This window comes from Giraffa tippelskirchi, chromosome 10 (assembly GCF_054371585.1).
Source record: "Giraffa tippelskirchi isolate mGirTip1 chromosome 10, T2T-mGirTip1v1.2.pri, whole genome shotgun sequence".
NCBI lineage: Eukaryota > Metazoa > Chordata > Mammalia > Artiodactyla > Giraffidae > Giraffa > Giraffa tippelskirchi.
In genome coordinates, this window is record NC_137284.1 from 118,629,166 (window position 1) to 118,647,738 (window position 18,573).

Below are 18,573 nucleotides of genomic sequence, written 5' to 3' on the forward strand. Positions count from 1 at the left end.
CACCTGAACTGCCTCCTGAGAAACCTGTATGCATGTCAAGAAACAACAGTTAGAATCAAACATGGAACAACGGACTGATTCCAAATTGGGAAAGGAGTATGTCAAGGCTGTATATTGTCACCCTGCTTATTTAACTTCTACACAGAGTACATCATGAGAAATGCCAGGCTGGATGAAGCACAAGCTGGAATCAAGATTGCTGGGAGAAATTTCAATAATCTCAGATACGAAAATGACACCAGCCTTATGGCAGAAAGAGAAGAGGAACTAAAGAGCCTCTTGATGAGAGTGAAAGAAGAGAGTGAAAAAACTGGCTTAAAATTCAACATTTAAAAAATGAATATCATGGCATCTGGTCCCATTACTTCATGGCATACAGATGGTGAAACAATGGAAACAATGACAGACTCTATTTTCTTATGCTCCAAAATCACTGCAGATGGTGACTTCATGCATGAAATAAAAGATGCTTGCTCCTTGGAAGAAAAGGTGTAACCAATCTAGATAACATATTAAAAAGCAGAGATATTGCTTTACCAACAAAGGTCCATAAAATCAAAGCTATGGGTTTTCCAATAGTCATGCATGGATGTGAGAGTTGGACCATAAAGAAAGGTGAGCGCCAAAGAATTGATGCTTTTGAACTGTGGTGTTGGAGAAGACTCTTGAGAGTCCCTTGGACTGCAAGGAGATCCAACTAGTCCATCCTAAAGTAAATCAGGCCTGAATATTCATTGAAAGGACTGATGCTGAAGCTCCAATACTTTGGCCACCTGATGCGAAGCACTGATTCATTGGAAAAGACCCTGATGCTGGGAAAGATTGAAGGCAAGAGGAGAAGGGAATGACAGAGATTGAGATGGTTAGATGGCTTCACCAACTTGATGGATGTGAGTCTGTGCAAGTTCTGGGAGTTGGTGATGGACAGGGAAGCATGGGGTGCTGTACTGCATGGGGTGGCAAAGAGTTGGATACAACTGAGCTATCTAACTGAACTGAAACTGCTGGATATCCAGTGCCATTTACTGAGGATAGCAAGACTTTTGTAGTAGATTTACAATTCAAGATGTCTTTTAGATAATCGATGGAATTATTACATTGGCAGTTGAAACAAAGGTCAGGGAGAGGTTGGCAATGAAGTTAAAATTGAAAATTGATCCACCCACCACATAGGTGATATTTAAAGAGAAAGGATTAGAGAAGATTGGTCTGAGGACTGAACTTTGGCAGACTTTATCATTCAGAAGTAGTGGAGGGAATGATGCACCATAGGAGACTGAGCCATGAATGAAGTAAGAGGAAAGGAAAGTCAAGGTAGCATGTTACTTGTTTGTATTATTACTGGCCACAGGAATCATTGTGGGAAGAGCACGATTTTGTTACTAGGAAGAAGTTATCATAGTTCATCCAGTGTTTCTTTTTCACATTGTACAATGCTGAAGTAAGAGTGCATCTTGTAATTGATGGTATCTTAGGACTGTGTAATAGTTAAAATGGCAGACTTTTTCTTTAATATTGGCACATAAAATAATACTGTATCTTAAAAAATTAATGCTTTTTTAATAATGAAATTTAGTATCATGACTATATAACATAGCACACACACAGACAAGTTAGTTGACATTCATATTCTCTCTCTGTCTCTCTCTCTTACATCGTTAAATGTTTGAACATTCTTTTTTGAGGAAGTTTGAGGATGACATAAGGGAAATTTCATTTTCTTCTTATAAAATAGCAGAAAACAAATTAATAAGCTAACTGTGTGGATCACAATAAACTGTGGAAAATTCTGAAAGAGATGAGAATACCAGATCATCTGATCTGTCTCTTGAGAAACCTGTATGCAGGTCAGGAAGTAACAGTTAGAACTGGACATGGAACAACAGACTGGTTCCAAATAGGAAAAGGAGTACATCAAGGCTGTATATTGTCACCCTGCTTAGTTAACGTATATGCAAAGTACATCATGAGAAATGCTGGGCTGGATGAAGCACAAGCTGGAATCAAGATTGCTGGGAGAAATATCAGTTACCTCAGATATGCAGATGACACCACACTTATGGCAGAAAGTGAAGAGGAACTGAGGAGCCTCTTGATGAAAGTGAAAGAGGAGAGTGAAAAAGTTGGCTTAAAGCTCAACGTTCAGAAAACTAAGGTCATGACATCTGGTCCCATCACTTCATGGGAAATAGATGGGGAAACAGTGGAAACAGTGTCAGACTTTATTTTTTGGGGCTCCAAAATCACTGCAGATGGTGATTGCAGCCATGAAATTAAAAGAAGCTTGCTCCTTGGAAGGAAGGTTATGACCAACCTAGATAGCGTATTTAAAAGCAGAGACATTACTTTGCCAACAAAGGTCTGTCTAGTCAAGGCTATGGTTTTTTCAGTGATCATGTATGGATGTGAGAGTTGGACAATGAAGAAAGCTGAGCGCCGAAGAATTGATGCTTTTGAACTGTGGTGTTGGAGAAGACTCTTGAGAGTCCCTTGGACTGCAAGAAGATCCAACCAGCCCATCCTAAAGGAGATCAGTCCTGGTTGTTCATTGGCAGGACTGATGTTGAAGCTGAAACTCCAATACTTTGGCCACCTCATGCGAAGAATTGACTCATTGGAAAAGACCCTAATGCTGGGAAGGATTGGGGGCAGGAGGAGAAGTGGACGACAGAGGATGAGATGGTTGAATGGCATCACTAACTCGATGGACATGGGTTTGGGTAAACTCCGGGAGTTGGTGATGGACAGGGAGGCCTGGCGTGCTGCAATTCATGTGGTCGCAAGGAGTCGGACACGACTGAGCGACTGAACTGAACTGAACATATGATATTCAAGAAGGGTATTCTAAAGTCACATGCTATATTATTTATGTTTCTTATTGTATATACACTTTTTTATTTCGTGGTGTATATATTACTCTCATGCTATAAACCCTTCCAATTACAATTCACTCCTCTCTCAAGCAAATAATTTTACAATAAGATATAACTTGATAAAAGTTATTGAATTACTTTAAATTTTCTAAAAATAAAGGAAAATCATGGCCATAAAAGAACACTAACAAGTTTTTGTTCATGCTAATTTTGCAACTGAATTTCACCTTCAAACACATAAAAATTGCTTTTTATAATAAAAATTGACACTGAAGGCGATTTTCAACTATACAGCTATCAAAGGCCTTATGTAACTTGAAGTAGCAAACAACTCACTGTTGTACCAAAGAGTAGGGCATCCCTGGTGGCTCAGACAGTAAAGAATCTGCTGCAATGCAGGAGACCTGGGTTCGATCCCTGGTCTGGAAGATCCCCTGGGGAAGGGAATGGTTACCCACTCCAGTATTCTTGCCTGGAGAATTCCATGGACAGAATGGACCGAGGAGCCTGGTGGGCTATAGTCCATGGGATGGGAAAGAGTCGGACATGACCAAACGACTAACACACACACAGTGAGTTAAACGGTACATATAGTCACTGTACATTGGTCATGTTCAGGAATTGGTTCTGCATCATAGCAAATTGATATTAAATATTGAAAATAATATTGAGATTAAATAGTAAAAATATCAGCAAATATGCTATATGTATGGATATAGGACATTACCAATTTATGCAGCTTATTACTGCTATCAGTGATTTTTAAATAATAATTGAATAGGATACTGCTTGATTTAGGCTGTTTTAAAATTTCCATGGTTATTCTGTTTCAAAGCTGGAGATGCGTAATTATCCTGGCTTACCATTTTGTAAACAACTATTCATGTCTGTCTATGTCCCTAAGTTGTTCAGCTGCAGTAATGAGTCAAAGATCAATTAACCACAAGCCCCATAATGGATCAATCAAGTCACAATTTTTTTTTTTTTTCCAATTCATTTGAATTTAGAAAGAGACAGCCTGGTTTAATCTGTCTTCTGAAATGCAAGGTTAGCAGACTGGGGGATATCGGCTGTCACTCTTTTTGACACTTCCAATCAGTCAACCTTGATTGGTCATGCAGTTGGACTTTGGAGTTAAGAAAATGATGTTTCTTGCCTCCTCTACTAATGCTTGATATGAAAGTAAAATGCATCTTGATTTCAAATTTTAAACAAGTTGTGAATTTTAGTTTTCCTGTATTCAAGTCTGGTCTGTAAGACATAAAAACTTAGGAAGCTAAAGTACATTTCAATGAAGAGCCAGGTTGCTGTATTTTCATTTGAAAACAGAATTAAATTGAAAAATAACCATAATATAACCATAAAGCAAAATTCACTTCCAAATATATATCTTATAGAATCCTTTATTTTTTACTCACACATCATATTTCTATCTAAAAGGAAGAGGAATTCTTCCTAACAAGATGAAATAGCAAAAGAACTTGTAGTTTCCATTTTCCTAATGATCATGAAAATGATTTACATTTCAGAGACTGGAACGAACATGTTTATTAGAAGAACTATAGGTTCAAATGGGACCCAGATAATCTGTCTACAAAGCTAAGTAGAACAGTGGAAGCAGTATGATCCAGAAGATTTAGGGTCATGCTCATACAATATCCAAAATTAGAAATCGGTCACTTTATGTGTTGGGAGGCATTAAAAAGGATTCTTTATTTTATTTTATTTTTCTGGTGATGCTTTCCTCATTAGACAATTTATTCTATGAAATGGTTGTATAAAAATCTCTCTCCCCGTCCCTGTTGTTCTTTCCATGAGCATGGCCATGATCTTGGCCTTGGCATAGATCTTTGCAGAGATCGACTATCTGTGACCCCATGAACTTAGCCTTCCAGGCTCCTCTGGCCATGGAATTCTCCAGGCAAGAATACTGGAGTGGGTAGCCTTTCCCTTCTCCAGAGAACCTTTCCAACCCAGGGACTGAACCTAGGTCTCTCACACTGCAGGCAGATTCTTTACCATCTGAGCCACCAGGGAAGCCCAAGAATGCTAGAGTGGGTAGCCTATCTGTTCTCCAGGGGATCCTCCCAATCCAGGAATTTAACCAGGGCCTGCTGCATTGAAGGTGGATTCTTTACCAACTGAGCTACCAGGGAAGTGCCATGTTATCATCACCCAGCAACACATTCTCTTTGAGCAGATGAATTTGCTTTTGCTTGAAACATCTAGTTGAAGGAACTCTTTACTTATCCTTGTGAAAATTTGTTTTTAGCATATTCTCCAGCAGTGTGATACACTGTCTTTTGAAGTCCATGTGTGAGAGTCACAGTGGAAATATACCACTGAAGTGGAATATAGAACTAAACGGACAATGGAGAGGAATAGACAGAGAAATGGAATGTATATCATAAATTTAAGAGCTTATGATATAGTGTGGGAGACAGTTGTTATAGTTGTGCTATTTAGTTATGCTATTTCATGTGGTAATTTCAACTGGGACATATGCAAAAGGCACCTGTCAGTAGAATGAAACATTGCACTTAATTACATTGAAGAAATAATCTTTGCAATAATAATGGCAAAGTGGGCTCAATGATATGAGCAACATATCCTAGGACATTCATAGGAAGAATAAAAGTTTCTTCATTAGAGAATCAGGGAAGCTAGTTTGTAACTGATAGTCCTAAAAGTATGAGGTGTAAAGAGATACAAGGGCTAAATAATGCAGAATTTGTTTACAGATGGTAGTAGTTGGTTTGGAACACTGAATATATGTTGATAAGATGAAGGAGATATGAATAAAATTAAAAGTAAGAGAAATTAATATTGTGAACCTGTGGTATTTTGGCCATGGTGTATTGAAATCTACATATAGTATTCATTAAGTCCACAATGACATCATCAAAGTGAGCGCTATCGTCAATTTAGTGATAAAGATGTCTGTGTGTGTGTGTTAGTTGCTTAGTCATGTCAAACTTTTTGTGACCGCATGGACTATAGCCCACCAGCCTCTTCTGTCCATGGAATTCTCCTGGCGAGAATACTGGAGTGGGTTGCCTTTCCCTTCTCCAGGGGATCTTCCCGACCTAGGGATCAAACCTGGGTCTCCTGCATGGCAGGTGAATTCTTTACCGTCTGAGCCACATGGGAAACCCAAAGACATATAGACCCAGATAATTATAACTTAAGTTAGATCAAATAGAAAAAAAAAATGGGAAAACAAGAATTTGAATCGATTATATTGGATTCTTTCCATTATACATGTTGCATTTAAAAAAAAAAAAAGTTCAGATGAGACCAAAACTCTTTCTTAAACCAAAGCGTGGGAGCCTCCTGGATTGGTACATGAACTGCCCTAATTCACTGCATGAATTGTCCTCAATAGTAACTTAAGAAGCATTTTCTCAAATTTTTTCACACTATTCCATCTCATTCATCTTATGGCTTTTGATAAGAAAGTACCCAAAACACTTTGTCCTTTTTCCTTCCAGTGTGAGAATTAAATATAATAAATTATGTTCAAAAGTTTGGAATAGGACGAGAAAGAGGTAGTCCCACATTCTGCAGTGTTTTGCCAAAATCAGTTGTAGGCATGACATTCAGTCTTCAATCATATATTAATTCATTAAAATCACTTAATGTTATGTTACTGACAAAATAGCAATACTACATGGGTTTGTGCTCTTTACTAAGAATATTTACTCTTTTAAAAACACAAAGAATATATTTTTTCTAAAAACTTATTTGGAGTCCTTAATCATAAGGATTAAATAGATTGAATGAATGATATTTCAGAAAGTGGCTAGCCAGGTATCTGACATATTTAGATTATTAAGTGCATATTAATTCACTTATTCATTTATGCATAGAATTTAATTACATTTCATTAATTGAAACTTCCCCAGTGGCTCAGCAGTAAAGAATCTGCCTGAAATGCAGGAAACCCTGGTTCAATCCCTGGGTCAGGAAGATCCCCTGGAAAAGGAAATGGCAGTCCATTCCAGTTTTCTTGCCTGGGAAATTCCATGGACAGTAGACTGGTGGGCTATAGTCCACGGGGTCACAAAAAGAGTCAGACATGACTTAGCAACTAAACAAAGCAATGCCAATGCATTAATTGAAATAAATCTGCCGTGGGGAGTTAGTTTAGATATCAAAATATTGGTCATGATACTCATTGCATGAATGCATCCCTTCCCAAAAATGTATATTTGTATTCAGACAGTACCTTGCAGTGTAAAGTATCAGAAGGCAGTATCATGTCTTTTGTTTGCCTTGTGAGAGCAATGCAAGCAGGAGGTAAACTGGATGCTCTTAACAAGGATAACTAACTTCCTCTCTGTCTTCTATTCTCCAAATAATTACCATTATTTTTCCTCTATTTATGCTTCCTACCCTTCTGAGCATTTTGATTACTACTGACCACTCTCAAATCCATTGCTATGTTTGTGAACAAACAGGAATATTAAGGGTAAATAAAACTTTAAAATGTCAAAAAGAATTCTTGGATGTAGATTTGGTAATAAAAAGATACTCTTCGTCAAAATATATTATTTTTTTAAGTTGAGTTTCCTAACAATAAAAACTGAGTGGTGTGGATTATGCAAGGGGTTTACTAGGCAGAAATCTGTAGGAAGTGAGGGAGGCAGCACTGCGTAGGGAAAGAACCTTGGTGAATAAAGAATGTCAGCCAAAGCCTCACCATGGCCTCATCTCCTGTGGATCTCAGGAGAATGGGTGGCACCACGCAACTCTCATGATTTTCAGCAAGGTGGCTGGACTTTCACACCCACATTTCAGTCAGTCAGTGACTCTGGAGGGTAAAACCTCCCAGGAACCGCTGGGGCAGGTGATGCTTGTCAGCCTAGACAGTTGTTCTCAATATATGCCAATGCATTCCCTAGATCAGCATCACCTGGGGAACTTGTTAGCAGTGATAGTTTCTTGGACCTTAGCCCAGACCTGCTGAATCAGAACTTCTGGGGTTGGGGCCTGGCAGTCTCTGGTTTAACAAGCTCTCCAGGTGATTCTGCGGCACTGAAGTTTGAGAACAATTGGCTGAGGGCAGTTCTCCAGAGGAGAAAGCTGTGAGCCCTTAGCTGCTGATCCTCACTGCATTGTTGGTTTAATTGCCCTACAGTACCCACACACATGCTAAATGCTTCAGTTGTATTATAAGTCATCCTTGTCTTAATCACCACTGTAGTCTCTGTAAGCTTCATAGTTTAATATCTGCCCAACACGAATATGCTAGTTATACCCCAATCTGAAGAACACGGCAGTCTACCTAAATCACCTTTCCTTGGCATCCTGCTGTTTTCATCACCCCACTCTCCTTCTCAGGAAGAGCTTCCTCTTTGGGACTATTTATCAAATATAATCCCCCCCAATCCAGAGCCCACTTCCCCAATCCAATGGACCAGGCCGCAATATGCCTGCCCTGATGACACCCCCAGAGCCAAGTATAAGATAGCCCCTTTGCCCCAGAGCCCACTGAAATTATTCAAACTAGCCAATCCTGAGCCTGTATATTTGTCTTGCCTGTTTCTTCCAGAATCAAGACCCTTGCTGCTGCCTCCAGACCAGCCTGGCGCTTGGTGCTTTCCTGTGTGTCCTCCTGTGGCGTGCCTCACCTCCTCTTCCTGGGAAGGGTGAGTAACATTTTATTATTATTTTACATGGCTATCACTTTCCTGACCTGTTGGCCTTACTATAACTCGCATTTCCATTAATGTACTCTACTTGAAATCACGTCTCCATCACAATCTACTCATAAAGATGCACAGAAGATTCAAAGGTGGATTGAAGAGTCATACCACAGTTTGTGTGAAACCAACTGGTAAGTCACTCCCATGGATTTGAATTAAAATTTCAAGTTTGGTGGTTAAAGGGAAAAAAGATTCCAAACAGATAAAATTCTGTCTCACATAATTCTCACAATGTGAAAGCAAACAGACTCAAAGTTCACTACAGAGCTCAGGCAAATATTTGAGTCTCCCACATAGACTTTGCCTGGAAAAGAAATTCAACTTGCCCCCTGTGCAAGTATTTAAATAATCTTTTCCTTGGAACATCACACTTTGATTGCAAGCATCACTTTCATGCTCACATGCAAAACACAGTAAAGATTTTTATTATAAAAACTCTGGTATGAATATTTTTGGCCAAAACAAAATAAAAAAAAAAATTCACTGTTTGCTTTCACAGTGAGTATATATATGCCAAGGTTGAAACTCAAGGTGACAAATAAGCATTAAAAATACTGAATGTGAAACAAATGTAATTATATTACAAAACAATTTCCCTGCAATAAGTAATGTGACATGTATTTTTTGGCATTGATTTGCATTGATTATTTTTATGAATTGTTCAGTCAGAAGCAGTGCTTTATGATGTGTTGATGCTTGTTCATGAATGTATGTTCCGCTTTTGAGTGAAGGTAGTTTATTTATCAAGGACTGAAATTCAAAAGTATGAATGCAGTCCTAGTGCTGGTGACCTTGTCTTTCAGGTATTCTCTGGTGTGCCAAACTGTGAAAATTGCAGGAGATACATTTATCTTCATCATGTGTGTTTGATAGCAGTTATTGAATTTTTAAAATTAAATAGTTTTCAGGCTATTTTAGAGTCCAAAATTTGCTGCAAAATTTTCTGTCTTATGAGTGATTTATTTGTGGGTCCAAAGCACCAAAGGCTATAAAGCTATGGGCCAAAAGATTCTTGTCCTGTATATAGGTTAAAAGTTTTATCTCACTGGAGGTGCAGCTAACTCTTTGCACAGATGCCAAAACCCAACGATGTTTGACATGGACAAGTTGTATAACCTCCAATGGTCAGAGCTGGGCTGGACATTGGTATCTTTCTCCCTTGTGAAATACTCCATGGCTAACAGAGTTTTCAGTTACTTGAGGATTATGAATCATTGCTGGCATAATTCAAGACTTAATGCTGCTTCTGATGTTAGCAGAACAATGGAAGGAATAATGTTGGATTGTTTAAAGGATGGTTATCTTAACTTTTAAAATGGCAAAATGTTACACAGCTTATCATTCTTGGGCAAGCTAAAACACACTGTGATTATACAACAGAAGGCTGTATTCCAAGACACAGAGATTTGTTTATACGATTTAGTTTATACTTAGGGGGAAAAAAGATTTAGAATTACTATTTGAAAAGCACAGTATTTGAAATGCATTATTTTCTCCAGCTGGTAAACTTTTTAAGCACAGAAAATTGCTTTACTGTATTAGCACCTCCTGGTTGACTTTTTCAGCACTGCTAACAAATTCAATTAAGCATGATGATTGTGGCAAAATAAAGATAACGGTAAAATGACAATATTAGTAATACTGGCTATACTTTCACAGATGTTTGTAGTTGTCTAGGTGCTTTGGATGTGTATTTACTTAATTAATCATCAGAACAACCCCATTAGGTCCATTTCCCAGGTGAGCAGGAGTTGCACTCATAACCTATGTATGGGTAACTGTAATTGGGCAGACTGGGTTCAAATCCAGGCTCTTCCACTGATAAGGTGGGTGACCATGGGTGAATTACTTGACCTCTGACACACATTATTTGACCTTTAATTTGTTAACTATTTAAAGGATCCTTAATGAGAATACAGTTTTCAATGTGAATAATACCTCTGATATGGATTGATAGCTTGCCTTCTATACTGTCACATGATTGAATTCCCTCCTATCCACACCCACAGTGACTTTATTAGTCCATATCCTCATTTATTTCATCTAGACAAATCCCATTCTTTGCCCTTGCCTCCAATGATATTCTGGAGCAAACTGTGCTGACTCATGAGAACACATAGTTACATTTCCAGGACTTCTGAAATTCTGTTATTAAACCATTGGCAGCTTGAAATCAGCCACAGTCAGGAGTGTTAACACCAGGAAAATCTGTAAGCTCTGCAAATCAGGGCTTTCTCCATCGATGTCCTGCAAGAGATTCAGTTTGCCAGCACATCAACCTTTTTACTATCAGCAGAGAAATATTCAAAAACATGCATTGAATCACTTTTTGATACACTTCTATTCACTTCCCAATTCCTACAGTCCAAACTACTTAGGCATTGCTTATAATTATTTTTATACTTGAATGCAATCCAGTCTTTCCAGCCACTCCAGCTCTCACCTTTTCATACATGTTTATACTATATTAGAGCAACTCTTGACCTCTTATTCCTTAAACATATTATGAACTCCCTGCCTCTATATTGTCATTCATGTTTTTTTTTTGTCTACCTAGAATCCCCTTCATATTATATATACTTAGCAAACTTATTTTTGAATTTTCCTTGTTTAATTTTGTCTTCCAATCTGTCTAACTTCTTAAAGCTCCTCAGACTCCTGGGGATAAGAAGGAGGACAAAATCTCCCTTACCTGTTCTTTATAGCATATTTGTAAATATGAACACTGTGCTTATCACACTCATTTATATTTGTTTAGTTATCTAGCTGAGTATATCCAAGGTTCAAGCTGATCGTTTATTACCTAGAGTACAGTAGGCATTAGTCAAAGAAAAATTGTACCAAGGTAGGCAAGGAAGATTTTGGTCACTACTACTATAATAGGGGAGAGGTACTGAACTCAACTGAAACAAAAGTTAAAAGAGTTCTTAAGTGCTGGGGCAAGTGAGTGGCAATGTAGTAGATAATGTTGGAGAAGCGAGTTGGTCAATGTGATTACTGCCTTCCATCTAATTAGAATGATCAAAATCGGGCTTCTACACTCCCCAGAGACTGGGATTTAAGAGCTCTGCTTTTGTGATGTTTACATTTCAAAGAGAGAGTTTTCAGGTCTTCTTTTCTTAGTTTTTCTTCCCCCTAGTTTTATTGAGATTATTGACACAAGACATTGTTTAATGTATATAAATAGTCTTGATAAATGCATATATTTTAAAGTGATTAGCACATAAGTTTAGTTAATATACATTAGCTCATGTAATGTTACAGTTTTTTTCCCCAGTGACAACTTTTAAGATAACTTTCAGGTATACAATACAATATTATTCACTATAGTCACCATGATGTAAATTATATCCCCAAACTTATTTACTCTAAAACTGTAAGTAACTTTCAACAATCTTCACCCATTTCACGCACTCCCCCATCCCTACTGTATCCCCATCTCTGTGCACCATCAATCTATTCTCTGTATCTATATGCTATGAGGTTTTCTTTGTTTGTTTGTTTTTTGCTTTTAAGATTCCATATATAGGAAGTGGTATCACACGGCATTTGTCTTGCGCTTTCTGACTTAATTTTACTTAGCATAATGCTTTCAAGGTTCATTCATGTTGTTGCAAATGGCAGGATTTTCTTTTTATTGCTGAATAGTATTCCTGTGTGTGTGTCTGTCGTGTGTACATATTCACATTTTCCATGTTCATTCATTTGTTGATGGAAACTTAGGTTGTTTTCATGTCTTGACTTTTATAAATAATTCTGCAATAAACATAGGAATGCAATTATCTTTGGAAGATAGTGATTTTGGTTTTTTTGGATGTATACCCAGAAGTAGAATTGCTGAATCGTATCTCCGTCCTATTTTCCACAGTGGCTATATGAATTTAAATTTCTACCAGCAGTGTACCCTTTTCGCCACATCCTCAGCAGCATTTGCTATCTTTTATATTTTTGAGGATAGCCATTCTCATAGGCATGAGAAAGTTCATATTATGATTTTGGTTTGCATTTACCTGATGATTAGTGATGCTGAGTCCCTTTTCATGTACCTGGTGCCTCTTTAAATATCTTGGGGAAACTGTCTACTCAATCCTTTGCCAATTTTTAATTGGACTTGTTTTTGTTATTCAGTTGTATGACTTCCTTATAAAATTTGGGTACTAACCTCTTACCAGATGTGTAGCTCACAAATATTTTCTTCCATTCTGTAGGTTACTTTTTCATTTTGTTGATCCTTTCTTTCACTGTGCAGAAGATTTTTAGTATGATATAACACTTCTTGCTTAGTTTTGCTTTTGTTGATTGTGCTTTAGGTATCATATCCAAAAAAGTCATTTGTAAGACATGTCAAGAAGCTTTTTCCCTATGTTTTCTTCTATAAGGAAAATGAATTCAGATTTTACATTTAAAGTTTTGATCCATTTTGAGTAAATTTTTCTGCATGTTCTAAGATAGAAGGTCTATGTTCATTCTCTTGCCTGTGAATATCCAATTTTCCCAGCACTACTTATTAAAGAGAGTGTCTTTTCCTGATGAGGTTTCTTGGTTTCCTTGTCAAATATTAGTTGACTTTATATGCATGGCATGAGTTTATGGGCTTAGTTCTGCAGTCAAGAATACACCAGTCTAAAGTCTAGTGAAGCTGAAGGAAACATCAAGTTCATCTTTTTTTTGAATTTTTACTTTTTAAATTGAAATATATTTAACATATGGCACTGTAAATTTAAGGTATACAAGTAATACATACCTTAAAGTACTGTTAATTTGATACATTACCATTTTAATATGATTTCTCTCTCTCTACACACACACACACACACACACACACACACACACACACACACACACACACACACACACACACACACACACACACACGTTTCCCCTGGGTTTCCCAGGTGGCTCAGTGGGTAAAGAGTCCACCTGCAATGTAAGAGACACAGGAGATGTGAGTTTGATCCCTGGGTTGGGAAGATCTCCTGGAGAAGTTCAGGGTAACCCAGTATTCTTATCTGGAGAATCCCACAGACAGAGAAGCCTGTAGGGCTATAGTCCATAGTGTCGCAGAGTCAGACACAACTGAAGTGACTGAGCAAACAGTGTGCGTGCACACACACACACACACGTATTTATATATATATATATATATATATATATGTTTATATGTCGTATGATTACTATTACCATTGTACCTCCATGTCACATGATTATAATTTCTTCTTAGTGGTTGGAATAATTAAGATCTCGTCTCTTAGCAAGTTTGATGTTTATAACGCATTATTGTCTGTTTTCACTATACTGTGCATTTGATTTCTAGGACTTATTTACTACTTCTTGCAAGCGGTGTGCCCGTGAACATCTCTTCCCTCTACCCACTACCTAGCATCTGGGAACCACTGCTTGATACCCTGTTTTTATGAGTTTGGCTTTTTTACATTCCACATATAAGTGATATACACTATTTGTCTTTCTCTACTTAATTTATCTCACTTAGCATAATGTCTTCAAGGTCCAACCATGTTGGGTTTTTTCCCTTACCTTTTATTATAATTTTTTAAATAAAAAAGTAGAATATAATGAACACCCAAATATTTACCACCCAGCTTCAAAAATTAATTCATGAACAATCTTATTTTATCTCTATTCCTACCTACCTTCTTGGTCTCCAGGGTTTTTTTTCCTTCAGAAATTTATGTTTTTGAATTTTTATTTTATATTGGAATAGATTTGATTAGGGGCTTCTTTGGTGGCTCAGTGGGAAAGATTCTGCCTGCCAGTGCAGGAGATACAAGAGACACATTTGATCCCTGGATCAGAAAGATTCCCCTGGAGAAGGAAATGGCAACCCATTCTAGTATTCTTGCCTTGGAAATCTCATGGACAGAAGAGCCCGGTGGGCTATAGTCCATGGAGTCACAGAAGAGTCAGGCACCACTTAGCAACTAAACAACAAACGATTTGATTAACAAGTATGTTGTGTTAGTTTCAGGTATATAACAAAGCGATTCACTTATACATGTATCTATTCTTTTTAAATTCTTTTCCCATTTGGCTTATTTCAGAGTACTGAGCAGCATTCCCTGTGCTACATAGTAATTCCTTTTTGGTTATCTATTTTAAACATAGCAGTGTATACATATCCATCCCAAACTCCCAATCTGTCCCTTCCCCCTCTCAGAACCTTCCCCGCATAACCATATGTTGTTTTCTAAGTCTGTTGGTCTGTCTCTGTTTTGTAAATAAGTTTGTTTGTATCTCTTTTTATAGGTTCTACATTCACGATATCATATGATATTAGTCTTTCTCTGTCTGACCTACTTCATTCAATATGATATCTCTAGGTCTATCCATCTTGTGCAAATGGCATTATTTCCTTCTTTTAATGACTGAGTAATATTGTACTGTATATATGTACCATATCTTCATTATCCATTCATCTGTTAATGGACATGTCTTGGCTATTGTGAACAGCACTTCTATGAACATCAGGGTACATTCATCCTTTGAAATTACGGTTTTCTCTGGATATATGCCCAGGAGTGGGATTTCTGGATCATATAGTAGCTCTATTTTTAATAGTTTCTTAAGGAACCACCATACTGTTCTCCTTACTGGATGTACCAACTTAGATTCTCACCAACAGTGTAAGAGGGATCCCTTTTCTCCACAACCTCTCCAGTGTTTGTTTGTAGATCTTTTGATGATAGCCATCTAACTGGTGTGAAGTTGATACCTCATTGTAGTTTTGATTTGCATTTCTCTGATAATTAGAAATGTTGAGCATCTTTTCTTGTGCCTCTTGACCATTTGTATATCCTCTTCAGAGAAATGTCTTTTTAGGCCTTCTGCCCATTTTTTGATTAGTTTGTTTTTATGATATAGAGCTGCATGAGGTGTTTTCAATTTTGGAGATTAATCGTTTGTCAGTAGCATTGTTTGCAGATATTTTGTCCTAATCTGTGGGTTGTCTTCTTGTTTATGGTTCCCTTTGCTGTGCAGAAGTTTCTGAGTTAGATTAGGTCCCGTTTTTTATTTTTCTTTTTATTTCCTTTACGAGATGGACTGAAAATGATATTGCTGGAGTTTAGGTCAAAAAGTGTTCTGCCTATATTTTCCTGTAGAAGTATTATAGTATCTGGCCTTAAATTTAGGTATTTAATCCATTTTGAATTTATTTTTATTGATCACGCATAATAATGTCTTAAGACTTGTTTTAACTGATAATGTGCATCCCATTAGTCAATGCATTCTCACCATGTTTAAGAGCAAATAATATGTTAACTTTTTTATGTAGACTTTTAGTAATTTTCTAAATGGTGACTACCAATTGATGTTATTTGAGGTTATTTTCCTATCAGTCTATTTAAATAAATGTTCCTAAAGAGCTGTGCAAAACTTTTTTTTCTTTTTTAACAAATAGCATCATATTTTGAATATAGTAAAATAGCTGACTATTCAAAGGATCCTTCAAGGAAAGGTTATCTATATTGGTGATAATTACCACAGAAATAAATGTTTTATAAAAATATATCTCTTATACTGATCACTCTTGAAAAGAACTGAGGTACTTTTGGTGTTCTGTTTCTTGATTGCAATGCAGGTTATACAGGTGTTTATGAAAATCCCTTAAACTTTACCTTTGCATGTGCTTTTCTGAATATAATATTTTATATGCACATTTTTCTGATTATTATGCTTCAATATAAAAGATATAGAAATATGACAGGAAATTTGAAATTCAGGCATTGGCTTAACATACCTGAGACAAGTGTCTTAACGTCTGTGTGTGTCAGTTTCTGCATGTGTAATATAATATCACTTACCTGATGTACTCATTGTTTAAATCAAAAGGAATCATGTTTATAAAGTACAGTGTATTAACTATAAGTTATGTGAAAATAGGTATTATTAATGTATTAATATTCCTAATATTCCATCTTATTTAGAGTCTTCCTTGTAACCCTATAGTGGAAAATGATTGACATGCTCTGCAATTCGTTTATGTTAAATTTATTTATAAACTTTTCATTTATTTTTAATTGAAGTCTATTTGATTTACAATGATGTGTTAGTTTCAAGTGTATAGCAAAGTGATTCAGTTATACATACATAACTATTTTTTTTCACATTCTTTTCCCTTATAGGTTATTACAAAATATTGAGCATAGTTCCCTGGTCTATACAGTAGGTCTTGCTGAGTATCTGTTTATATATATACATGTATATGTTAATGCCAAACTCCTAATTTATTCTTCCCCATTGGTAACCATAGTTTTGCTTTTTACATCTGTGACTCTGTTTCTGTTTTGAAGATAAGATGATTTGTACCTTTTTTAAAGATCCCACATATAAGTGATATCATATATGTCTTTCTTTGACTTCATTTAGTATGATAACCTCTAGATCCATCCATATTACTGCAAATGACATTACTTTATTTTTTAATAGCTGATTAATAATCCATTGATAAATATATTACATCTTCTTTAACCATTCATCTGTTGATGAACATTTAGGTTGCTTCCATATCCTGGCGATTGTAAATAGTGCTACTGTGGACACTGGGGTGCATGTATTTTTTCAAATTATGGTTTTCTCTGGCTATATGCCCAGGAGTGGGATTCCATAATCATCTGGTAGGGCTATATTTAGTTTTTTCAGGTACCTCCATACTGTTCTTCTGCTTTATTGACTATGCCAAAGCCTTTGACTGTGTGGATCACAACAAACTGGAAAATTCTTCAAGAGATGGGAATGCCAGACCACCTGACATGCCTCCTGAGAAATCTTTATGCAGCTCAAGAAGCAACAGTTACAACTGGACATGGAAAAACAGACTGTTCCAAATCAGGAAAAGAGTATGTCAAGGCTGTATATTGTCACCCTGCTTATTTAACTTATATGCAGAGAACATCATGAGAAATGCTGAGCTGGATGAAGCACAAACTGGAATCAAGATTGCCAGGAGAAATATCAATAACCACAGATATCCAGATGACACCACACTTACGACAGAAAGCAAAGAGGAACTAAAGAGCCTCTTGATGAAAGTGAAAGAAGAGAGTGAAAAAGTTGGCTTAAAACTCAACATTCAGAAAACTAAGATCATGACATCTGGTCCCATCACTTCACACCAAATAGATGGGGAAACAGTGGAAACAGTGACAGACTTTGTTTTAGGGGGCTCCAAAATCACTGCAGATGGTGACTACAGTCATGAAAGTAAAAGATGCTTGCTGCTTGGAAGAAAAGCTATGACCAACCTAGACAGCATATTAAAAAGTAGAGACATTACTTTGCCAACAAAGGCCCATCTAGTCAAGGCTATGGTTTTTCCAGTAGTCATATATGGATGTGAGAATTGGACTATAAAGAAGCTGAGTGCAGAAGAATTGATGCTTTTGAACCGTGGTATTGGAGAAGACTCTTGAGAGTCCCTTGGACAGCAAGGATATCAAACTAGTCCATCCTAAAGGAAATCAGTCCTGAATATTCACTGGAAGAACTGATGCTGAAGCTGAAACTCCAATACTTTGGCCACCTCACGTAAAGAGTTGACTCATTGGAAAAGACCCTGATGCTGGGAAGGATTGGGTGCAGGAGGAGAAGGGGACAACAGAGGATGAGATGGCTGGATGGCATCACTGACTCGATGGGCATGAGTTTGGATAAACTCCAGGAGTTAGTGATGAACAGGAAGGCCTGGCGTGCTGCGTTTCATGGGGTCACAAAGAATCAGACACGACTGAGGGACTGAACTGACCTGGGCAGCTCATCTGCTGGTTTCATACCTTTGCCTTTTCATGGTGTCCATAGGGTTGTCTTGGCAAAATTACTGGTGTCTGCTGCCATTTCCTCCTCCAGTGGACTCTGTTTTATCAGAACTCTTCACTATAACCTGTCCATCTTGGGTGGCCCTGCCTGGCAGGGCTCATAACTTCATTAAGTTACACAAGCTTCTTTGCCACAACAAGGCTGTCATCCAGGAAGGGGTA

At 37.2% G+C, this 18,573-nt stretch overlaps 1 long non-coding RNA gene across 10 annotated transcripts in view; it reads left to right on the top strand.

Moving 5' to 3' along the window:
* The window catches only part of LOC145523526 (uncharacterized), a 350,340-nt gene that overhangs the window by 75,858 nt on the left and 255,909 nt on the right, over nucleotides 1-18,573 (top strand). For 6 of the 10 annotated variants that reach the window (XR_014066670.1, XR_014066678.1, XR_014066676.1 and 3 more), the window contains exon 2: nucleotides 8,428-8,524. This is a non-coding gene — a long non-coding RNA (uncharacterized LOC145523526). Of the gene's footprint in view, nucleotides 1-8,427; nucleotides 8,529-8,651; nucleotides 8,713-18,573 lie in introns of all 10 variants that reach the window. The other 4 variants (XR_014066674.1, XR_014066669.1, XR_014066675.1 and 1 more) reach the window with 2 other exon arrangements.